The 25991-nt window shown below is 38.0% G+C and overlaps 1 long non-coding RNA gene across 2 annotated transcripts; it reads right to left on the reverse strand.

The window, feature by feature from the left end:
- Nucleotides 1-2217: 2217 nt before the first annotated feature.
- LOC136792408 (uncharacterized) lies at nucleotides 2218-24641 on the reverse strand. Of its 2 annotated transcripts, none has more exons than XR_010836147.1 (4): nucleotides 24474-24641; nucleotides 14287-14448; nucleotides 13989-14145; nucleotides 2218-3850 (listed from the first exon to the last, which is right to left on the reverse strand). It is a non-coding gene; the product is annotated as an uncharacterized lncRNA (long non-coding RNA). The 2 variants fall into 2 exon arrangements; XR_010836148.1 differs by lacking the exon at nucleotides 2218-3850 and adding an exon at nucleotides 4462-4539.
- Nucleotides 24642-25991: the final 1350 nt, after the last annotated feature.

Consider the following 25991-nt stretch of genomic DNA (forward strand, 5'->3'; position numbering starts at 1 on the left):
GGCTTTTGCTCCAGAAATTTGAAGTCTTACATTTCAATGTTCCTATGAAGACCCTAGAACCCTGTTAATTTACTTAAACTGGCACAAAAACATAACTGGCTATTACTTCTTTTTAGAAAAAAAAAAAATTAGCGTTTGATAGTTCTCAGTCACTTTGTAAACCTTACTGAACCATCTCATTCTTCCTTGAAAGAATTTGAATTCAAAGTTACAATGCAATTTCCCTGAAATTTTGTATTTGACAGTAGTTTCTTCACATAGTAATACTTTGAAGGTTTAATATCACTTTTTAAAAACAGTGTAGACACAACTATATATAAAATAGATAACCAACAAGGACCTACTGTATAGCACAGGGAACTCTACTTAATTTTTGTAATAAGCTGCAAGGGAAAAGAATCTGAAAAGGAATATATATATATATATATCTGAATCACTGTGCTGTAACACCAGAAACTAACACGATGTTGTAAATCAGCTACACTTCAATTAAAAAATTAATAAATGCATAAATAAATAAATAACTTAAATAAAATAAAATAAAAACAGTGTAGATTAACTTAAAACACATATACAGTGTGGACCAGCCATCATTTCACACAGAGAGATGAAAGGAGAGAGATAGAGAGAGGGAGAGAGATGTGTAAATTTAGGGTGGGGGAGGGGTGGGCTTGCAGGAGGCTATTTAACAAACCCACCACTAATGGGATCTTCCCAGTAGTTACTTTCTATATTTCACCTCCCAAGTTTTTCTGGACCTTAGGAAAATTTTAACCTTAGATACTAAACTGACAACTAAAAAATGTCACTCGCCATCTGGTTCTATGAGAATGACGTCCTTAGCCACTGCAGTTGCTAACCTTTTAACACACCATGAAAGAAAGGACTTCAGGATGGAGATCAGGAATGAGGCACTCTGTGCTCTGGGAAAACTGGCAGAACAGGCCTTCAGATAGTTAGAAATTTTCAGGAGAAGTATTTTTATGAACCCCAATTCTTGCATTTCCCCATACTTAGAAAAGCCCTAAAACCATTAACTAAGATATATGCTCTTCATGGCTAGCAGCAACCTTCTACGGAGATGTGTGCTCGATTTCATGTAAATCACATAGATGCTGACCTCCCCACCACCACTTCAGAGCAGTTCTTCAGAGCTGAGAGGCTGTATTCTGGACTATCTTCCTCAGTCTTCAGTAAGTCCCCAAATAAAACAACACACAGCTCTCAAGTCATGTGTGGTTTTTTTTAATTGACAAAATCAATGATAATAACACAACCGTCTTAAGTGGCATTGTTGTTGAACCTAAGTTAGTGTGTCTGATGTACAGTGTGGCCAAACAAACCAAAACATTGGAGTTTAGAGCAGAGAAAGGTTTATTGCAAGGACCTAGCAAGAACTGGGGGCTTGGGCTCAAAAAAACCAAAATCCCCAGTGGTTTTCTGGGAAGAATTTTTAAAGGCAAATTTGCCTTGGGGTGAGGGCTGCAGGTGTGTGACTTTCTTCTGATTGGTTGGTGGTGAGGTAACCAGGAGTCTTGTGCTCAGGAGTCTTGTGCTCAGCCTGAAGTTACCTGGTTGAGGGTCTTAGTTCCTGTAGAAGGACTCAAAGATACATTGGTCAGGGCTTCCCTGGTGGCACAGTGGTTGAAAGTCCACCTGCTGATGCAGAGGACACGGGTTCGTGCCCCAGTCCGGGAGGATCCCACATGCCATGGAGCAGCTGGGCCCGTGAGCCATGGCCACTGAGCCTGTGTGTCCCGAGCCTGTGCTCTGCAATGGGAGAGGCCACAACAGTGAGAGGCCCACATACCGCAAAAAAAAAAAAAAAAAAAAAAAAAAAAAAAAAGATTCATTGGTATATATATCCCTTGAGGAAGAACTAGGACTCTGCTTTATTGCTGCACTATTGTTTCTTGATTCTTTTTCCTTTGTTTCTGCATTCCCTCACTTCCCTAATTAGTAACTGCTTGAATCTGCCCTTTGGAACTCAGGAAAGGTCTAGGAGGCTGAAGCCTTTTTCCTACAAATAAGAAATGGGGACACAGAGGGCCTTTGGTACAAGGGAGGACCCCACAGGGTCCTGCTTTGTTTCAGTGTGTTGAATATATTACAAAAAATTATTACATTTCTGTTAGTCGGACATATTTTAGGCTCAATGGTTTCTAGAAAGACACATACTAAATTTTATTGATGATACAATACAACATTTCATAGGCTAGAAATAATTTATTAACTATGATAACAATTCATGGACTTTTATAAATAAGCAGTTTTCTCCTTGATCACTGGTAGACTCAAGTCCATTATAGTTCATTCATCTTCACAATAGGTAGTTATAAAACAAACATTATGTGCAATCACTCAGATTTTCTTTAATCCCCTAAATGGAACTAGTTAGTCCTGAACGATTTAAAACAAAACTCACTCTCAGCAATGTTTAATTATTTGAAGAAGAAAAAAATAACTGCTTTCTTAAATAAGATCATAGCAGATAAAAATTACGCCTTAATTAAACGCAGTTCCATTTGTGGAAGCACCTAATGCAGTGCCTTGCGTGTAGTAGGTGCTCATTTGGTGATAATTATAGTTATTAGCAGAAATGGAACTAGACCAAATGCTTCAGGACTCCCAGTTGCTTTTCTCCATATCCCATTTCCCCTTATAAACCCCCAGCACTTTGTCCTCTGCAATTTATCATCCTTCCACTAATCACATTCAAACTGCACTTACCAAGAGCAGGAGAGAGATGAACAAATCAGGAAGACTTGCATGCCTTAAATCACAGACTTTCTTGAAAAGGGTATTGTTTCAAATATTTATCATATCAGCTATGTTACTGGACTGAACTTTGGGTTCACTCCCCCTCTATGCAGCAAAGCCAATTTACCGACACCAAGTTATGGCAAAGGAAAAGTACAGCGTTTATTACAAGCACCAAGCAAGGAGTATGGGCAGCTTATGCTCAAAAACAAACTCTCCAGATGGTTTTCAGGGAAGCATATTTAAAGGCAACATTTAGAGGTGAGGGCTGCAGGATGCATAGTTTCTTCTGATTGCTTGGTGGTGAGGAGGTAACAGGGTGGTGTTTCAGGAATCTCAGTCATCAACCTTCTGGTTCCAAACAGTCTGAGGTCTATGTGCTTATGCTCAGCATTGAGTCACTTTCTTCCACCTGGGTCTGTGTATGTGTGTGTGTGTGTGTGTGTGTGTGTGTGTGTGTGTGTGTGTGTGGCAGGGGGACTTAGCTACTGAAGAACTACTCAAAGGTATCCATCAGATTCTGATATATGTCTCTTTGAGGAGGAAGTAGGTCCCTGTTTTATCACTGAACTATTGTCATTTTCTTGTTTGAATTATTTTCCTTTTCTTTCTGCATTCCCTCACTAAGTAAAGCAGAGGTAGAGACATTTATTGTAAATATAAATAACTACTACAGTAGTTACCTACTCAGTAACTGCATGTTCCTGCTCTTTGTAACTCAAGGAAGGCCTAAGAGACTAAAGACTTTTTCTACAAACAAGAAATGGGGGACACAGAGGGGTTTTTATACCCAGGAGGCCCCCCTCCAGGGTCCCACTCAGTTTCAACCACAAATAGCCATTATTTTTCTTCTTCAACTGACTTATTGCCAGAAGCCAAATTTATACCTGAATATCAGCACCAAAATAACTTGAAAAGCTAAAGTATTCTTGTGTACAATGAAGTAAAGCTCCAAATCAGCCTAATCAGATAGATTTTGACCATCTATCATCATCACAAATAATGAAATGCATTGCCTTTTTTTGCATATTGGAGCCAAGGACAAATGGTCGAGACCTTCAATGATTCTCCTCTTGATACACCTCAAACCCTAGAAGAAGAGAGATAAGAATAAGATAAAAAACAGGGATAAAATGGGAGTTTTCCTCAGAGTTTTTAAAACACATTATTTTTTTCTCTAAGCCCTCTTTCATAATGTAGTATTCTTCACTTAACAAAAACAAACCAAAGAAACTTTGAAATAGTAACAAACCCTCAGAGGAGACATTTTCTGCTTCCCACACTGCATTGAGCTGCTCCAAGCCCAGAGCTGGCGCTGAAATCAAGGACAGGACGCCAGACCAGGAAGGGGCCCCAGAAAAAGGCCCCAGGGCTGTATGTAAAGTTTTACAATTTTCTCCTCTCCACAACCAAGATTATTCCTTCTGAGGGTGGGCGTCTGAGGCATATGTTTCAAAGTGATGCTACATGCAGAAAATGAAATAAATGGCTCCCTTTGCCTTTTTCAGGCTTGGTTGCCTGATCTAAACAAATGTAGGATGCAATTTGGATTTACCTCATTCTCACTGTCCTTGGTGAGGCAGATGTCTTAAGCACTCTATTTTAAGGATTCAAAGCCCATAATATTACTAATAACTCCGCATACTTGTTTGCATTTCCCATGTTACATATAAATGTCAGAAGCAATGACTTGCAGCACCCTTTAATCTCGTGACAGCTTTATTATCATTGGTTGGCTGAACTTCAAGAAAAGTTATGACGGTGGCAAAGTTCTGCAAACTGAAGCACATATTTCGGTAATTAGGTAAAGGAGGGAGAGCTCCATTTAGAATGCACAGCTGAAATTATTTGCTAAACACTTAAGATGCTGAGGTATATCACATTCCTCCCAGGACAGCTTTTGAAGGATGATTTACAAAGCAATTCTTTTACCATTTTACCATATTTTTTTTTCCCGTTAGGCTGTTTTAGCAGCAGCTCTTAACTTGAAAATGGATCTTCTGATAATGGAAATATTGTATTTGCAATATGAGAAGGTGGAAGGAGAGAGTGGTCCAGGAGGCTGTGTTTTGCATTTTCTCCTGTTTTGAACTTAGTTTTCTCAAATGACAGCATCTCTCTCATGAATGCTTTAGCACTGAACATTGTAGCTGATTTTTTTTCATTGTTTTTGGAATCAGCCCAAGGTTTTCCAATCTTGGAAAAAGATAATATAAACTGCTTGAAATACATTTTGATCCCACCCAAACAATACCGTTTGTCTTTTTTCAAACCTTAGTTATCAGTAAAGTTCATGTTAACAATTACCTAATAAATTGCTGGGGTTTTATATATTGTTAAAACGTCATATACTTCAACAGTTTCTTAAAGGAATTTTTTTTTCCTGTACGGTAATGGGTTTCAATGAAAAAGCTTTCATTCAGATTCTTTTATAGACAAAATCACAGACAGAGAGGATAGAATCTGTAACTGAAATTAATCCAGATATTGCTTAAGTGCATAAATTTAGTCTAATTCACACTGACTCTTAATTCCTAAGGTTAGCCTGTCCAAATTCATAACTAATAAATCCTGTTCATCAACTGCTAAAAGTCCAGTTTATGTTTTCATCTGAAATTCAAACTAGCATGCTCCAATCCCATAGGTTTCTCAAACGTTAATCTTAGTATCATTTAACAAATTGACAGAAATTCTTAGAGTTCCACAGGAGAAAATATGCTTATTGAAAATTGGAGGAAAAACAACCAATTCTATTTCTATTCTGCCCTCTGTTGCAAGGCACTCTGTCTCATGCTGTAAACAATGCAAAGCAAATTCTTCTCATTCTCCCTCTCTTCTTCTCTCCTCTCCTGAACTGTATATCTTGGCCCTTAATCCAAAATAGATCTAAAGAAACTTAAAATATAAACAAATAAAGCAAAATAAAATAAACTACAAGTACGTGAAAAGATTAAGCCAAGGAAAAGAACATTAGCTAGGAATGAAAACCTTGCAAAACGAATGCCGTTATCCAACACAATTCCTAAACGTTGGCTGTGAACTGACATTAAGCAGGACGAAAAGAGTTTTGTTGGTTACATGACTGGATTCTTTTTGTTTTTTTACAAATAGCAAAAGCAAATAGTGGTGAAGCACAGGGATCCCTGATCATAGAATGAGAAATAAATCTCTTTCCAGGATACTTATAAGGACACAGTATCATATTATGCAATAGCGTCATTTACCACAGAGTAAGCAGCACTAAGAACTTCATAGCTTTATTTGTCATACTTGTCTTCTCTTCAGTCTTATGGCTTCCTTCCAAGACCCAATTCAGTAAATGCTACCCTCAAGTGGGCTAGTATGCTTTTGGATGGCTTGGCTTAACTCAAGAGTATATTGTTTACTATCTAAAACAATAGATGCACTGTATATCTTTCATATGATCTTACATCAATATTATTTCTTTTAGTTGAACTATATTAAGTACTGGCAAGCACTGAATTCAAGATTATACAATTCTTCGAACAAGGATCTAGGCTCCAGCTAGTCTGTGTTGCAGTATGGAACAGATTTTTATGGTTTAACATTCAGAAGAATTCCAAGAGATTTGATCCTATCTTTGTTTCATCCTAAGTAGATATGTTTTAGAAAACTAAGGGTTTCCCCATTGCCCATATTCAAGTTTACCATTTACAAGATTACCATTAACTAGAGAGAGAGAGAGAGAGAGAGAGAAAAAAAAAAAAAAAACACTAAAACATGACATGCTTTTCATAGAAAAAGAATCAGGAGAAAGTTTGATAAGTGTGCCATTTTAACTATTTTTATTTGAATAAAAATTTTTGTATGATTTGCATGTTTCAAATAAAACTTGTTTTATAAAATATACACACAGAAAACTATAATTTTGGCTTCCATTTTCTGAAACATGTTTAAAATAATTTTCTACCCACCACACTTTATCTATATAGATGCGCTTTTGTCAGCTATTTTTATTTTTTATTGTTTGGCTTCCAAAATAAAGATTAGCATAACTTAAATGCAATAAATACTGATTTAAAACTTATATCAAAAGTAAATATGATACAAGCTTTGCACAGATAAGTATTTGATTTCTCTGAAAACCATTTATCTAAAGCTTAATCCAGTATTTGTTTTGTTATTAAAACTCATTAACTATCCAATATTTTTAAATTAGAAGTCAGAACTCATATAAAAGGCCTCCTTGGAAGTTACAGTGTCCTGGTACATTATGAGAATAAGTATGGTAAGTAATTTAAATGCTCAGATATAACCTTGAAAAGAGTACTTGTTAGGGAATGACATCACCAAGATGGTGACATAGGTCATTCCTGGCTTTACTCCCCCTCACAAGAAGAACAACTAACAACTATTCAAGAACAAGACACCACTGAGAGACTCCTAGAACATGGGGGTGAGGCTGAAGAACTCCCCTGCATCATGGAGACCAAGACAGACTGCATTAGAAGGGTAAGAGAAGCAGAACACATTGACCACCTTGCCTTTCCCTCAGGCCAGCACAGCACCATGTAGAGAGGTCTCTCCTAAGCCTCTGGCTCTTCTAGTGGGTAAAGAGAACCCAAGGGGGAACAACCAGTGCCCCCCTCAAGCTGTGTAGGTTACTTTGTGGGAAGCACTACTCTGACCTCTCTCCCTGGAGGTTGCTGGGAAATCTGTAGGGTTCAACCACTGGGACTCTGACCGTGATGAAGAAAGGGAGAGGGGCTTGCAACAACCAGCACATGGATGTTGGCAGACTGAGTTCATATCTTCACTACCCAAATAGTAGTCCCAACCAGTAGCTTTGCTCACCTGCAGAACAAAGTTGGTGGTGCCCTCTGACCAGGGAACTTGGTAGGGTGCAGGTCTGCTTGATCTGAATACTCAAGAGAGGAATTTTGCTAGCCCTAGAGCTTGGTTTGTCCAGGCAAGGAGCTGAGTCACAGCCCACTGACTGTGGAGTGTTTCCCAGCCACATCTGACCATGGGGGCTGGCAGAAACACCTAGAAGCTCTGCAGCCCAGTGGCACTCAAGCAAAGAGGTAGGTGTGCAAAGTTGATCACCTCCAGAGCAAAGCTAGTACCAGGGGTGGAGGATACTTTTTCTGTACAAGGGCAAAGGGATTAATTCATAGCCAAGTCTATGGGTAGCTCTTGGCTATTCTCAACCAAAGAAACTGGGAAATCGAGAATTGCCTGAGGTGGCCCCTCCCCTTCTTGCCCAGGCAAGGGAGCCGAGACACAGCTCCACTCACCTGCTGTGTCTCCTGTCCCCATCTGACCAGAAGACTTGGCAAGAACACCTGGTAGCTGGGCAGCCCAGCAGAGCTCAAACCTACAGAAGGGCAGGCAGAGCCAGTAGTTTGCATAACAAAGCCAGTGGATTTTCTTGGCCAGGGAACTTGAGACAAGGGTCAGCTCAAGTTAAGACAATAAACAAAGAATTTAACCAGTCTTTGTGCTCCTTTTCTCACTGCAACCAGTCAGGGAAACTAATTTGTAGCCCTTCTCATTACTGAATATAGTCTCTAGACTGCTTGACCAGGAAACCTAACCAGAGCACATAGGAAATTATTTAGTCCATCCAACAGTCCTGCTTACAGTGGCATTTGATCAAAGAGCACAGCCCATGACTTCCCATCTGCAGAGTAAAACTGGTGGACTCACCTGACCAGGGAATTCAGTGCACATTCTGGAATGATTTGGGTCCCCAAACAATGAGCCATACAGGATATTAGTGAAAGGAATCAAAGAAGACACAAATAAATGGAAAGATATCCCGTGTTCATGGATTGGAAGAATTAATGTTGCTAAAATGTCAATATTACCAAAAACCATCTATAGATTCAGTGCAATTCCTATCAAGATTTCAATAGCATCTTTTACAGAATCAAGAAAAACACTCCTAAAATTTATATGGAACCACAAAAAAGCCCGAAAAGCCAAAGTAATTCTGAGAAAGAAGAACAAAGCAGGAGGCATCATACTCCCTTATTTCAAGCTATATTGTAAAGCTATAGTAATCAAAACAATATGATACTGACATTAAAAAAAACAAATAGACCAATGGAACAGAATCAAGAGCACAAAAATAAACCAAAGCATGTGCAGTCAAGTAATATTTGACATGGGAGCCAAGAATACTCAATGGAGAAAAGATAGTCTCTTCAGTAAATGGTGCTGGGATAATTGGATATTCACATGTAAAACAATGAAACTGGACCCCTATCTTACACCATTTACAAAAATTAACTCAAAATGAATTAAAGACTTAAATGTAAGACCTGAAACCATAAAACTCGTGGAAGAAAACATAGGAATAAAACTCCTTGACATGGGCCTTGGAAATGATTTTTGGATATGACACCAAAAGTACAAGCAACAAAATAAAAAATCAACAAATGTGACTACATCAAACTACAAAACTTCTGTACAGCAAAACAAACCATCAATAAAATGAAAAGACAACCTACAAAAAGGAAAAACATTTTGCAAACCAGAAATCTGATAAGGAGTTAATATCCAAAATATATAAAGAAATCACACAACTCAATACCAAAAAAAAAAAAAATTAAAAATGGGCAAAGTACGAGAATAGACATTTTTCCAAAATAGATATACAAAAGGCCAATAGATACATGAAAAGGTGCTCAACATCACTAGCCATCACAGAAATGCAAATTAAAATCACAGTGAGATATCATCTCATACTTGTTAAAATGGCCATCATCAGAAAGAGAAGAATTTTTTTTTTTTAAAAAAAGACAAGGATAACAAATGCTGGCATGGATGTGGATAAGAGAGAACCCTTGTGCACTGTTGGTGGGACTGTAAATTTGTACAGCCACAATGGAAAGCAGTATGGAGGATCCTAAAAGAAAGTTAGTAATAGAACTACTGTATGATCCAGCAATAACACTTTTGAGAATATATCCCCAAAACACAAAAACACCACTAACTCAAAAAGATATCTTCACCCCTGTATCCATAGCAGCATTGTTTACAATAGTTAAGGTATGGAAGCAACCTAAATGTCCATTGATGGGTGAATGGATACAGAAGTTGTGGTATGTATATACATGGAATATTATTCAGCAATAAAAAATGAGGAAATCCCACCATTTTCAGCAACATAGATGGACCTTGAAGACATGCTAAGTGAAATAAGTCAGTGAAAGACAAATACTGTATAATGTCACCTATATGTGAAATCTTAAGAAAATAACTAAGTAAATAACCAAATTCTTAGAAAAAAAGATCAGACATGTGGTTATTACCAGAGGCAGAGGGGAAGGGGAAGGGGAATTGGAAGAAGGTGGTCAAAAGGTACAAGTTTGCAGTTATAAGGTAAGTACTAGGAATGTAATGTACAATAGGATAACTATAGTTAAAGCTGCTGAAAGATATATTGGAAAACTGTTAAGAGATTAAATCCTGAGTTCTCATCACAAGGAGAAATTTTTTTCTTTTCATCTCTCTTTTCTTTATATTGTATCTGTATGAGGTGATGGATGTTAGCTGCACCTATTACAATAGTTATTTCACAATATATGTAAATCAAAACCATCATGCTATATGCTTTAAACGTATACAGTGGTATATGTCAATTATTTCTCAATAAAAATGGAGGGAAAAAGAGTACTTGTCAATGAAGTCTTGTTTTTTTAGTCCTTCAAAAAAGAGAGGGAAATTAGGAGGGAAATCTAAGAATGAATGAATGAAATAAGCTATAGGTTAATAAAGATTAATAAAGATCTGTAAATTTGTACAAAATAAGAAGTAAAAAAGAAAAGAACTCATCATTTATTTTATGAGTATATCACTCAAGTCACTTGGAGCAAGTAAATGTTGGCAACATTACTTTAATTTCACATCAGGATCCATTTTATATGCTATGATCCATTTTATAAAAGTGACTACTTGTAAGATCAGGCCACCCAAGCAGGCTGTTCTCTTGCTCTCTGTATCCACTGCTTGACCAGTCCTGGCCTCACCTACACCCTAGTCACCTGACTGACCTTCCGGCCTAATCATAGAGCCTAATCAGTAAATGCCTAGGTACTTGACCCCAGACCCAGCCAGTGATTATTCTAATCTTTAGATCAGAATGTCTGCACTCTGATAGTTTATCAAAGGGTCCATGAGGGTAGTTCTCCTCTGCTGGTTTCCCTGGTAACCAAAGAGGATGAGCCAACCTGATGTCAATTTCTTCTATAACTGGTAACACTCCCCCTCCCCTTAGCGAAGACTGCTTCCATGTCCTGCCTGCCATCCGTTGTGCACAATGGGGTGTCACTCCAGGACCCCTTTCCTGTAGACATGTAAGATTCCCTAGCCAATAAACCACTGACATCTCTGTTGCTGTCTCCTGGCTCTTTCTTCAGTCTTGAAGCTGGGCAATCACAAGGCTTGCAGACCCGTGGAGTGCAGCCTAATACTACTCTATTTTATTACATGATATCAGCATTTTCATGGTGAACCTGGACATTTACTTGTGTGGCTCACAACCTTTCATATAGTTAAAACCAGTTAAAGGTCAACTTTCTTGCTGTATTTAACTAACCAATGAATCAATCACCCAGCTGTGCATAACCTCCTAAGGAATCTACTGAAACTATGGCACATTTACTTTTCTGCATTTTTGTAGCAGGTACTGGTGAACAAGTTGCCAAACACTAGAGGATAGCTTTTTTCCCACCACGGGGTAAGAGGAAAATTGTATATAGCAAAATTGTTGAGGATCATATAAATTCAAGGGATGGGAAAAAGAAAAAACCCAGCACACTTATCAAGGGGCTTTCAGTCTAGTCGGAAGATAGTCCTTCAAGCAAACCAGCCTCAGTAAAATAAATAAAATAGATGTTTGGCAGCCAATGTTGGTTACCTATTCTCTATTCATTGTTTTTTACTGTGATATATTAAGAAATATATTTGGTGGGTTTTGTCCCTGGTTTCTGTCACACAGCCCCTCATACCCTTCTGTGGAATTTCCTAGCTGAGAGGAGTGTCTTTTTTATTCATGAGAGGCCCCTTTTGAGCCCACTTGAGTTTATGCTAATGAGGTGACAGAGTGAGGCCCCTAGGTAGCCTCAGGTAGGGGCTGGTCACCAGAAAGACCAAGTGATTAGTGGGTTGGAAACTTAAGCCCCACCCACGAACTTCTGGGACAGGTAGAGGGGGCTAGAGATTAAGCTCTATAAAGACTCTTGAACAATGAGATTTGATGAGCTTCTGGGTTGGTGAATACATACAGATGCTGGTAGGATGAGCCACCCTAGTTCCACAGGGACAGAAGCTCCTGTGCTTGGGGACCCTTCAGGACTTTGCACAATGCACCTCTTCATTAGGCTACTTATTTGTATTCTTTATCATATCCCTTATAATAAACTGGTCGACATACGGAAATGTCTTCCTGAGCTCTGTGAGCCATTCTAGCGAATTATCAAACCTGAGAAGCGAGTGTGGGAGCCCAATTCATAGCCCATAGGCCAGAAGTACAAGTGACAGCCTGGACTTGCAGTTGGTGTCTGCAGTGGGAGCAGTCTTGCAGGACTGAGCCCTTAACTTACGGAAGCTGATGCCGTCTCCAGGTAGATAGCATCAGAATTGAGTTAAATCTGAAAGACACTCAGTGGGGTGTCCACTGAGAATTAGAGACTTGCTTGGTGGTGTTGGGAAACACTCCAGACTTACTGCAGCAGTGTCTCTTACTAAGCCCTCTGATTTAGTTCAGATCCTGGACAGCCATCTGTTTCATGTGCCCCCCACCCCCAGCCCTCGGTTCCAGGGGTAGGATGTTAATTAACCTAAGCCAATCAGGATAATTCTATCCCATTTGACAATTCTAGTTTAGTATTGGATGTGATGCAAACCAGGCCAATGAGATGTGAGAAACATGTTCTGGGAAACTTTTTCTTCAAAAAAGGCATGTCAACTGAATATTCATTGTATTCTGAAAGTTCTCATGTGAATTTGAGGTACCTGGATCTGTTCCAGCTGCTTCTGCTTCTAGGACTGACCTCCCAGGCACACTTCATGTTAAATATATTCTCAGTCTCACTTACCTACATAACAGATCACTGTGATAAAAATAAATTGCTCTTAATGACTTTATTCAAAGATAGATTTACAGACTCACAAAATCAATGAAATTACTCCTGTAGTGGAAAATTAAGTAATTTTGACAAGCAATTTTTAAGTGATTCTATAATACCAGCATGCAGATGGCTTTCTCACAGAGTTGAATCCAAGTACCTTTTGGTTTGTTTTTATTTTTAAATAGTTTTCCCTAAGTTTTATTTCCTTCTTTGCATGACCTTCTTCTATACCCTGGATTGTATCCTTCTAAGTCTTTCTCTGTACTCAGACAAGGACATTATTTGCACATATAAAGGGATTGTGGAGGTAAGGTTTTGGGTTTTTTGTTTTTTTTTTTAATCATTGTAATTATCAAAATGGGATTTACTGCAACTTCCTTTTCTAAATTAATAACTTGTACATACCTGTAAGTCATTAGATATTACATAAAGAGCCACAAAATATTCTATAGTGGGTATATAACAATTTGTCCAGCAATTTTCCTATCGAAGAATATTGAGAACGTTCCCCTTTCCCTCCCACTTATAACACTGCTACAGTAAAATCTTTCCTTTACATAAACTTATGTGTCACGTATACTGCTATAGGATAGATTCCTAAAAGTAGAATTGTTGTATAAAAGATATGGATACATTTTTCTTCTCCTTTTAAATGAAGATTTCCCCTTAGTGGAAAAATTTACATATATATATATATTTATTATTCAATTCCACCAAAAAACTTTTCCTCTTGTAAAGAGTTAAATTAAATATATTCTGGTGTATTTACTTATGTTTATTTAAGCATAAAATATATTTTATGGGACTTACCAAAGGGACTACTATCTCTCTGGGATTACCTGGTTGAGTTTCATTTTACTTGTCCATTTCATAGTTAAATACAAAGTTAGAAAGAAAAACTGAGTTTACAACACTGTACTTCAAGTTCTCCCATTCTGGGATTGCATTGTGTTAATGCAATTATCTCAGTACTGAATTATTTTGCAAGTGCCACTTTGCTATAGTGAACCCACAATGTATAGTGCAAGTTCTTTCTTGACATTTTATTTAAAAACAAGCTGACCTCGTAACTTGGTATTTAATCATTTCTTCCAGTTTACAAAAGAGGCCAAATAAAGAAATACTCACTGATAATAGTGAGGTTTCTTTTTTCATCTCTTCAGTTTAAAAGTCAGCACTCAGAGCCAGCTTTACACTCTTAGGAGGTACCTGTTCTTCTGGAGAGACAGGTGTGAAACAGCAGCCAGGCCAGCTGTGGAATTGGCAGTGTTTCTAAAATAGGTTGCTTTGGTAAAAACAGGAGGACATAAAGATAGTTAGACTGGAGTCCAGGGAAGCCTTTTGTTTATTAGTTTATGCCTTCTGTATTAGTCCTGGAGCTTGAGACTAGCAGACACAAAATTACAGTTGGCATTTGCTAAGATACCTTTGGCAAAGAGGCTACGATGGAGCCTGTCTCCTTTCTGTCCAGAAGTAGTCCTGCTGGCAGGCTACCACATAGAGGGGTGTCTGCCTCTTCCATCAACTCTTGTGACAAAGAGATCTGCGTCATCTGTCAGTCTGGCACCTTTCACAGGCACAAAATCCACTTGAAAATCAGAAATGGAGAAGGATCTTCATTAGAAACTGATTGTGTGTAGTAGCAGTCATCTGGGGGATGAGACTTCTGGAAGATGCAGGACACAGCACAGTGTGGAAAATTGAAGTGGCGTGGTTGTTGGAAGTGCTCCTTACTAATGCTGGAGTGACTTATGAAACGATAAAATGAAATACAAGACCAAGGCATGTGAACAAAATTAACAAAAGATAGAATAAGCATTTCACTCCTCACACTGTGCAGTCCAGTCTGTGGATAGCTTTATAGATGCTGCACCTTAAGGAAGTGATGGCCACAATCAAATCTGCCTGATAATAGAATATCTTGGCGTATAAAAGTAGAATCATTTACTATATAACACCCTGTCGAGCATAACAGGCCAAGGAATATTAACCCTAATATTTTTAATATTGACATAGCTGTCAGAGAGCCCTGAATTATAGGAGAAACCTTGCTGCTATCTATTCAAAACTCAGGAAATTGGCACCCTTTGTCTCTGGTTTGTTTTTGTTTGTTTGTTTGTTTTTGTTTGAATACCTGTGAAATTCGAATACTCCTTAAAATATAAAGATAAAATATAATGATTCAAATAATATCTAATTGGTATTTATAGATGATCTAAATTCATCCTGACTTTTCTATGCAATGCTTTGCATAGAATATTAAAAGCCAGTTTTTAACAGATCTAGGCCAAGGCAAAATTGTATGCTATAGGCAGGAAAGAATAGAGGGATGTAATTCAGATATCAGACTTTGGAACGAGTCAATCTCACCCAAAATTCCACTTCCATTATTTTATGTGGAACTTTAAACAACTACATTTTCTGTGCCCTGATTTCCTCATTTGCAGAATGTTGGTTGAGAATAATTATAACTAGAGATTTTTAGGAACCTATAAGGTTTAACGTCAAATTTTAGAACAAAGGTCAGTGGCATTACAGGTGCCCAATAAATATTAGCAAATATTGTTTGACACTTTGTCTTCACCAGGCCAGGCTCCCTCTTATCTTGCATATCCAATTACTTAAATACTTGGTCATCCTGTATCACCATTCACATGTGTAAGAAAGAAAGGTCAAAAAGGATTCTATTCTTCTAGATTTTTGCGTTACCTCTCTCAGTGCTATTTAACTCTTGAGGGTCTTTTTTTCCTCCTCTAATTGTGCAATTAAGGGTCTGCCATCTGTCACAGATACGGCAGCAGCTCTGAATGAGCTGGTAAAGTATTTCATGCCCAGAGGTGGGATTTCATGTCACAGAGTTAGTCCTACTTTACTAATGCCATCTACACATAAGGCCTGCCTAGTCCAAACACTTGCAGGAATAGAAAGCGGATATCAAAGCATTAAAAATAAGGATTGGTATGTTGTTTCCCCAAAAAATTATTTTAATGCTTGACAAGAAAAGATTTTAAATTTGTGCTCCTTTATTTAAATTTTTCACATCATTCTTATTCTATATTGAGGTTTTCAATAAAGTCTACCTCCTTTTTTCTCTAGCCTTCTAAGAGATTTAGAGAAAACAAAACCCCAAAATTAGTTTACTGAAATATCACTGAAAGTAACAACTTTCTTTCCAAATACAACTACCCTCCCCCCCAGTTTTGATTAAATCTACTCATTCTTGTCTGTCTAGATTGGCATGGTCATATGTAGTAGCCATTTAGCCACAGGAGGCAATTGAGTGCTTGAAATACAGCTAATACAAATTGAGATCCAACTAAGAGTAAAAGACACACCATATTGCAGACTTAGCTTGAAGGAAAAGATGTAAAGTATATCATTGATAATTTTTTTATTGATAATATGTGAAAATATTTAGTTTGGGTTCAGTAAAACATGTTATAAAATTAATTTCACCTATTTACCTTTTTTAATGTGGCTACTAGAAAATGGAAAATTACATATATGTCTTGCATTTGTAGCTTCTGTTTATTCTATTAGTCTAGAATAGGGCTGCTCTAGACTAATAGAAGTGAAACATTGCTGTTATAAAAAAGAAAAAACAAAATACATTAAATGGAATTTTAAAATAAAAATTTAGAGGAGAAATTTTTTCTTTTTTTTTGACCACACTGTGCGGCTTGCGGGATCTTAGTTCCCCAACCAGAGATTGAACCCGAGCTCCCTGCAGTGGAAGCGCAGAGTCCTAACCACTGGACTGCCAGGGAATCCCCTAGAGGAGAAATATAATCCCAAAATTCCATTTGTAAATGTAATGGAGTATTTCCCTTGTTAAGAACAACCATAGAAACCAAATTACTTACTGTCCCCCCCAAAAAGGTGTCTGAAGACATCAGAGAGCTAATGAGGCAACCCACACTCAAGAGCAGAATCCCAGAAGAAGGCCAATGTGGAGGTGTGAGCTGAAGTAAAAGTTGGACTTTCAGGAGATACAAAAAAGGTGGTGTCATAATAAGGACTCCAGGCTCCTTAACGGAATCCCTGGAAGGCCAAACCCTACTGAAGAAAACAAGTTTGATGGAGTCTTATGAAAACTCTACCTAGTTTTGATAGATAGAGTGCCCAACTCTATCTATCTGTCAGAGGGCAGTGAACTTTCTGGAGAAAGATAGTGCCATTCAGGGCCTCTACATTTTTTTGGTAAGTGATATTAGCTATTTGATTAAAAATTACTATGGGGCTTCCCTGGTGGCGCAGTGGTTGAGAATCCGCCTGCCGATGCAGGAGACACGGGTTCGTGCCCTGGTCCGGGAAGATCCCACATGCCGCGGAGCAACTAAGCCCGTGAGCCATGGCCGCTAGGCCTGCATGTCTGGAGCCTGTGCTCCGCAACGGGAGAGGCCACAACAGTGAGAGGCCCGCATACCGAAAAAAAAAAAAAAAAAAAAAAAAAAAATTACTATGAATGTGAAAAAACAGGACCCAAAGGGGAAAAAATTAGATAATCAACTGACTTGTAGATGACCCATGCTATGGTCTGAATGCATATGCATCACCAAATACATATGAAACCTAACCCCTAAAGTGATGGTATTAGGAGGTGGGAACTTGGAGGTGTTTAGGTCATGAGGGCAGAGTGCTCAGGAATGGGATTAGTGCTTTCATAAAAGGGGTTCCAGAGTGCTCCCTTGTCTCTTCAGCCATGTGAGGACACAAGGAGAAGATGCCTTTTAGGATGTGGGCCTTAACAAACACCCGACCATGTCAGTGTCTTGACCTTGGTCTTTCCAGCCTCCAGAACTGTGAGAAATAAGTTTCTGTTATTTATAAGCTACTCAGTCCATGGTATTTTTTTCTAAAAGCCCTAATGGACTTAGACAACCTAGTTACTGAAGTTATCAGATATAAACTCTAGTTAATGTGTTTAAGAAAATAGGTGACAGATATAGAAATTAAAATACAAGTAGAAACGCTAGAACTGAAAATACAATTACAGAAATTTTTTTTAAAAACTCAGTAGAAGGGTTCAATTGCAGGAGAGTGGACTGGTGAACTCTAAAATAGGTCAGTGAAAAATATCAGGCTTACTCAGAGAGCAAAAATGATGGAAAATATGCAAAAGAGGGTAAGAGATGTATGAGTCTTAATAAAATATTCCAATAAGAAATATCACTGGAGTCTTGCAAGAGAAAGACAAAGACAACAGGCAGTTATCCTATCTGACTAGTCACTGGCTGAAAATTTTCCACAACTGTCGGAAGATATCAGACCTCAGAGTCAAGAAGCCCTACAAACCTGTCTAGGATCATTTTTAAAGCATGGAGGTTCAGGGTTGGGGGGCAAGAGCTAGTAGACTACTCACTTGCTAGAAGAAGAAAAGAATGTAACTTGGCAAATTGTGAGGCTGGATGAAATTAGGCATCAAAAGAGTTCTGCAAAGCTCTTAATTCAACATCCTTGGAAAGGCTGCTGCAGATTAAGTTATGCCACCTGCAACCCTCAAACTGATCCATGTGTGGAAACTGTCAGGTAGCTGTAGCAAATTATAGAGATTATATGGGTGTATAGTATTGTTAGTCCTCTGTTAACCATGGGGACAATATAACCAGAATAAAAGAGCAATAGTAAATGGAAATTAAGAAAGTCGATTCATTTTTAAAACCATTTCACTGGTCTTTAAAACTGCCATTATTGGGGACTTTCCTGGAGGTCCAGTGGTTAAGACTCCATGCTTCCACTGCAGGGGGCATGGGTTCAATCCCTGGTTGGGGAACTAAGATCCTACATGCCTTACGGTGTGACCAGAAAAAAGAAGGACTGCCATTATGTTGGCATATTCTACCAATGAATACTGTTGGGAGATGTTCTTGAGAGTTGTAAGAGTAAAACAGCTATTGTAATGATATTACTCTACTTCCTGTTTAAATGAGGACGATAGACTAGTTAGATCAGACTTACAAACAACATCATAACCTAAATTTTTTTATAACTACAAAAATATTACCAAATTTACTTCTTCTATTCATATTTGTTCACATTCTTCTCCAGCAGTGATACATGTGCCCATTTGCTGCGGTAAATAAATACAAACAAAACCATATCAAAGCAGAAAACTTCTCCATCAAACATCACTGAGAAATACCAATAATAGGGAAGAAAAAGAAACAGAAGGAAGAGTACAGGCATGTATGTGTATGTCTGTCACTGTGCATGGTACATGCGTCAGTTTCATCACTGTCCCATGTGCTTTGAGGTCAGAACCTTGTGATCCACTGTGAGGAGAATTCCTGCTCTAGTAGCCTGACCCCTTCTGATTTTAAGCATCTTAATACCTCTTCCTCAGCCATATATTCATTTACTTAACCATTTATTCTGCAGATATTTATTGAGGACTAGTAGGCCTATACTAGATATGGTACCTAAATGGAAGAGACAAGGTAATTAAGTAAAACACATGGAATGGCAGATCCAGGAGAGTGCTATGGAGAAAATTAAGTAAGGAGAAGGTCAAAAACTGATGGGATGAAATTTTAGATAGGGCAGCCAAGGAGAATATGGCTAAGAAGGTAAAGTTAAGGACTTGATGGAAATGAAGGAGTGGAGAAATTGAGGGCAAGCATTTCAGTCAGAAATTCCAGTAAATGCAAGGTCATGGGCCAGGGGCAAGGCTGCTGTGTTCAAGGACAAGAAGGTCCATGGGACTGGAGCAGAGGGAACTTAAGGAGTGTAAGAGGAGAAGTGATCAGAAAGGTACCTGGGGGAGTTCTCCTGGTGGTCCAGTGGTTGGGACTCAGTGCTTTCACTGCCATGGCCCAGGTTCAATTCCTGGTCAGGGAACTAAGATCCTGCAAGCCATGCAGCATGGCCAAAAAAAAAAAAAAAAAAAAAAAAAAAAAAAAAAAGAAAGAAAGAAAGAAAAGAAAAAAGTCCTAAAGCACCTGGTTCAGTCATTGAAGAACTTTGACTTTGACTCTGAATGAGATGGGGTCACACTGGAGAGTCTTGTGCAGAGGAGTTCTATGACTGAAGATGGATTTTAAAGGAACATTCTGGCTGCTGTGTGGAGGACACAGATTGAAGGGGGCCAAAAGCAGGGAGCAGGGAGACCAGTTACGAGGCTATTATAATAATCCAAACGTAAAATAATGACACCTTAGTTTAGGGTAGTGTCAATGCACATGGTGAGAGATCACTGGGTTCTGATAGAGCCTATAGATTTTGCTCATGGATTAGCCAAGAGGTAAGTATGACCATAAGGTTTTTGGTCTAACCAGCTAGGAAAAATGTAGTAGGCACCTACTAAAAGGGAGATTGTGAGAAGGGCAGATTTGGGAAATCTCAGTTTTGGAAATGTAAAGTTTGAGGTGCTAGATACATATCTAAGTGGTGAATCTTATTTTTGCAGGTCTTATGGCAAAGACTAGTTCAGAAGGAAAAGTAATTTATAAATAAATACTCAGTAATTCTCTACAACTCTGTAGATTCATAATGTGAGTAATTAAAAGACACTGTTTTGAATCTGGCCACTCAGCATACTGTGTTCTCCACCTTTCATGGTGTTAAAATTGTCTTTCTACACCAGAAGGGAGGTCCATGTGATATAACCTTGAAGAGTCATAGAACCTTATGCTCTTTGACAACATGAGGTGGCCCAAACTCCTTCCTGCTACTGATGTATTGGTATTGACATATTAAGAAAAATAAATTATGTTTCTCTAAATTTACTATTATGTAAATCTGCAGTCGCCAGTCACCATCTTCCCTAACTGCAGGTCATTCTGTACTAGAAGACCACGAGGCCAATACACAGCCAGAAAGACTTCTGACAGGTAGAAGGCAGGCTTTGAGGTTCTCTACCAGCCTCGACTAAAACAAGCTTCACCCTCGGACTTCAGTTACTTAGGTCCATAAATTCCTTTTCTCCCCCTCCTCCTCCTCCACTCCCCTCCCCCTTCTTCTTTTTTTCTTCCTCCTCTTCTTATTCTCCTCCTCCTCCTCTTCCTTCTTCTTTTTCTTCTTCCTCTTCAATTAAACCATTTTAAATTGAATTTCATATGAAAGAAATACAAATAAAATTTTCTGAAGAATAGAAAATGAATCTTTAGAGATATATTCATTTCCACATGCAGAAACTGAGGCATATCAAGCTGATAACATTTTGTTGCTGCATTTTAAAATAATTTCTATGGGTAACACAATTAAGATTGTGCAGTATAAAAATAGGTACTATTTTTGAAATCAAAATTGATTAATGATTTATTCCGATTCTTATTAGAGCCGACTTTCAACCGTCTGTGTGAGTGGAGGACAAAAATGATGTTCCCCCAGAAAATTCCCTAATCTACACTAAAATCAACTACTTTCATTCTCTATCCTAAATATTTTTTATAGAAATTCCAAAATTTAAGGTGCTAAATACATATCTAAGGGGTGAATCTTATTCTGCATGCATCATGTGTGAGTTGTAGAGTTATTCTTCCTTTGCTGAAAAGACCAAATCTAAAATTTAAGTGCCTATAGAAAGAAGATATACTCAGGGTTCATTGAACCCATATAATCCATAATTTGCCTTGTTAATATAATAATAGCTTATTATATTAACAATCAACAGCCCCAAAAACATTCCAAGAGAAACTGAGTTAAAGTTAAATTAGCAATAGATTCTTGACCAAACTCTGGATTGCTATTATTATTTTCACTTGACCAAACTCTGGATTGCTATTATTATTTTCAACCTCCAGAATACTCTAGTTTATAATTATGTATTATTTACTGTATCAGCTGGTGAACAACTTACCTTCCAAAGTCAACCATTAAGCACATACTTGAAATTCTTTTTATAGATGTGTTGGTTATTTTATAAATGTAACAATGGTCCAAAAAGCTGCAACTTCTGTTTCATGGTCTTCACAAACTACCAAAATGCATGCAATTTATTTTTATCAGTAAATTCAGTATTCACAAAGCAAATTTAAACACTCAAATATACAATAAGAGATCTCCTTGAAAACATTATCACATCTCTTGCTGGATAAAAACCCAATTTTTTAGTTCTAAAAATAAACTTTCCTCACCCCTAAAGAGAACTGTTGTCAAGATATGAGTAAATTAAAAATAAAAACGTTTAGATAATATTTGGCAGAGAAAATATGACTCTAAAGGAGGTTCCTAGGGTTCCTCCTAGGATTCAGAGTAAAGATCATTCACATCTCCACTGAAGATATTTAACACAAATACAGTTAGCATCTGGAAGAGAAAAAAACAGATACTCTTATCTTGATTCCGTGACTTGGAGATATCAGTATTTTCTTCTTATTTAGTTTATTTAATTCCTGAGTAACTCTGTAAGTCTAAGGATTAAAATGCCAAAAAGAAAATGAGAGGAGGCCTAAGACAGAGTGAGCTGTAGTCTAAACAAGAAGCAAGGCCCTGTGAATTATCCTCATGTGAATGGAGATTCCTTGGATAATGCCTATAGATCGGATAGGAAAAAAGGCTTTGCTCACAGCCCACCATTGTTCAGTCTTTGTTGGAACCAAAATAAGTAGAGACTGCTTTTCAGGCCCAGTCTGTGAGGACTGAAGAAAGGAATGCCATTGGATCCCAACAGTGTTTGATGTCTTCATTTTCCAGGACTCCTCTGAGAGAGACCTGGCAGGTGGGGATAAGTCTCCCCAGAGAAGAGGCAATTCCTAAACTGAGTCACTTCCCTGCTAACGAGCACTGGAGCACTTCTATTATGATCAAGTGCTTTTATTGTCATGGTAGAGCTAATAGAGCTGTGATGACATCACATGTTCTGGAATGAAACAAATGGAAGAAAGGGAAGAGGAAAAAATTCCCCAGAAACCATGAAATCCCCCAGGGAGGCACAAATAGTATCGACAAAAATGCAACGGACAGATATGTGACATATTACATTGGGGCAAGTATGATGAAATGACTTCTAAGTCATCCTCTCCAACTTCAGTCCAACTGACCCATCCCCCAGAAGGGTATGAAATGAGAAATAAACAGACGAAGATAATTAAATATAAGTTTTCTGGTTAGCTACCCATCAAGGTTTAGCATTTTCCTTAAACTTGGGAGTTTAGTATGCTTTATCCCTTATATGATTATGTATGTAGATTCAGATATTTTTAGTTTTAGGAATATGATCAGATTCTAATTTAAAATATATTCTAAGGATGTACTTCTAAAAGCACCAAGACTATGTCAAACAGCCATTTTACAACTCTCCGGAATTCCACTCATCAGCAAAAATTACTGGCATTAGAAAAAGCCAAGTTCATTGTCTTGCAAAATACTGTGGATATTTATGTTGCAGCACGATAAATCTCAGAGAGAAAGAAAAGTGGGTATGAGATTTTTAGATCTATGACACCATTTAACTCAAAGAATGTTTATATGACCCACTGCACAAAGTTTAAATACATGAGGCAGTTTTGATTGTTAACTCCCTGAAATTGCTGGCGGAGCAGAGTGAGACAAGACATTTCTAAACAGTGTGCTCTGGTATTGTTATCTGCTAGAAGGCACTTTCTGTCTCGTCAGCTGCTTCAGACATCTGCTCAGATCCATAAAGCCTGCACACAAGCCTGGGTTGTTTCTGTTTGTTGGGAGTTGAGGAACATTAACTATTAGTTGATTATAAGTTAGTTCTGTTACTCAAGGTTAGATAAGACAGAAGAATTTTAGTGCTAAATTCAGTTCTCAAGAAAAAAACAAACTTGCTTAACCCACTCAGTTTGTTTCCTAGATACATTTTCCTTTTTATTAGTATATGTTACGGCGCATATGTTACAGCAATTTGAACAATAAAGAAAAGAAAATGTCCCTCCCTAATTTTCCACACGATGTAACTACTACATCATTTTAGAGTACTTTTTGCAGATTTTTATATAAAAACTTGCACATAGTTTCAAGATAAACATGAAATGTTACACTCGGCCATTTTCTCTTAAGGTGTTATTTCCTATGTTGCTTTAGTCTTCTTTCATAAAGCACCATTTCAAATTGCTACATGATATGTAGATAGGAAAATCCACTTAATCCTTACCTATTGTCGATTATGTAATTCTGGCAGTATTTCTGGGGGACCCAGTTGTGAAGTTAACCCCACGCTTGCTTCTTTTGTTTTCAGATGTCTTTTCCCACATTACATAACCCAAGCAAATGCCTCTTCATTTTATTAGAAAAAATAGTCTGACTTACATATTAATACTTGGACAAATTGTTGTGTATATTTTTGATTAGCCTTTAAAACAGATACACGATAAGATGAACTCAAGATGCATATTAATATATTGTTAATCCAGTGCAGTTGTGGTACAATTCTTTTCTGGGGTCCACCAATACTCCCAGACCCACTCAGTATGTTCATTCTATCAGCATGATTCCTGCCAGGCAGGAGAATTCATCCTGCTTGGGAGGAAGGGAGGCAGGATTATTGTAACCAGGGTCTTCCTCCCAGGCTTAGAAAGAGCTAAGGACTAATCAAGAGAAAGGACTAATCAAGTTGTAGTTCTCGGGAAAACCTGCAAATATAGATTCTAAATTTACATAGAATACGCAATTAGACCTTTAAGGCTGTAAGGACAAGAAAATATTTACCTTTTGGCCTCTTCCAACCATCTCCCATCCTGTCTTCCTAGTTTATCCTCTTTAACGGCCACTTTCCATCTGTTGAGTCCTTGGCTCAGTTGTTAATATTCTTGGGGAAATCGAAGGCTTGGCAGAAGTGAATTACCTCTCTTAGTCATGATCCTGTTGCCCGGCTCAGACTCCCTCCCCACTGAGCCTGGTCTAAATTTAACCTGTTGTTATGATGCTCTTAGTATTTGTTTAGAAGTTACTAGACACTAGGAATCCTGGGAATAGGGCCAGGATAGATCTGGGGCGTCATACTAGACACTGATAACAAAGGCACATCTCCGTCTTAACAGAGACAGAATCCAGTCTCCAGTCATGAGAACAAATCACCCCAGACCTCATGGAAATAGAGTTGAGCTCATATATTTTAAACAAAGACCAGGACTACAGGTTTAGAGGAGTTTTATTAACCAACTAAAATCATTTTGAATTTTAAAAGATATTTATTCCTTAAACAATAATTTTAAACAAAACTGTTCTAACATCAATTCCTTAATTATATAAGAATGCAAGAAGTTCTCTACTATCTGCCAAATTGGTAATCTGTACAGCCCAAAGTTCTGTCTCTGATATTATTATCATGTGAACATTGTGTGTCAGCACTAGTTTGCTTCAGTAAGACGGATTCTCAAAATTTGTAAATAAAGGAGAAACCAGAATGTGCAAACATTCACATCTTACAACAAATAATAATCTTTTGATTTATTAAATAATCTCTTGATCTACTTCCCCCTCCAGTTACTGCATCAACTCTTTCCTCCCCTTTTCAGTAAACTTCTCCCTTAGAGTCACTGATACTGGCTTTTTTTTCATTTCTTTTACTCTCATTTTAACTTGTATGTCCTTTGCCCATCCTTTTAACCCCAGAGCTCCTCTAACACAGCTCTTATCAAGGTCACCCATCATCCAGATTGATAAATCTCATGCCACTTCTCAATCTTTCTCTCAAAAGTCTGGCAGCAGCATTTGGCCTAGTTTCCCTCTTTCACTCGCGAAACATTTCTGCATTTCCAGGATGGCATATTTTCCTTCTTCCTTTCTACCTGACAATACTGCTAGCTACTTTTCATCCCTCAGACCTCCGACTCTGATGCTAGAGAATGCCAAGTTTCATTCCCTGATCTGCTAGTCTTTTTTTACCTACACTCACCCCCTTACTCATTGGTAGATCTAAAGGCTTTAAATACCAAATATACATTGATGACTCCCAACTTCACACCTCCAGCTCAGGCCTCTTTCATTTTTTAGGCTTAACCATTCCACTTGGAAGAATAATACGTAATTCAAAATTATCTGATCCAAAGCCAAACTCCTGACATTCCCCCCAAAACCTACCCATCTTCTCATATTCTTAATTACTTTAACAAATGACAGCTCTATCTTTGCAGTGGTTTAGCCACAGCCTTTGAAGTCATCATGGGATCCTCTGTTTCTCCCACTCACAAAATCCAAATCTGTCAGCAAATCATTTCGTTCTAT

Source organism: Kogia breviceps, chromosome 13 (assembly GCF_026419965.1).
Source record: "Kogia breviceps isolate mKogBre1 chromosome 13, mKogBre1 haplotype 1, whole genome shotgun sequence".
Lineage (NCBI taxonomy): Eukaryota > Metazoa > Chordata > Mammalia > Artiodactyla > Physeteridae > Kogia > Kogia breviceps.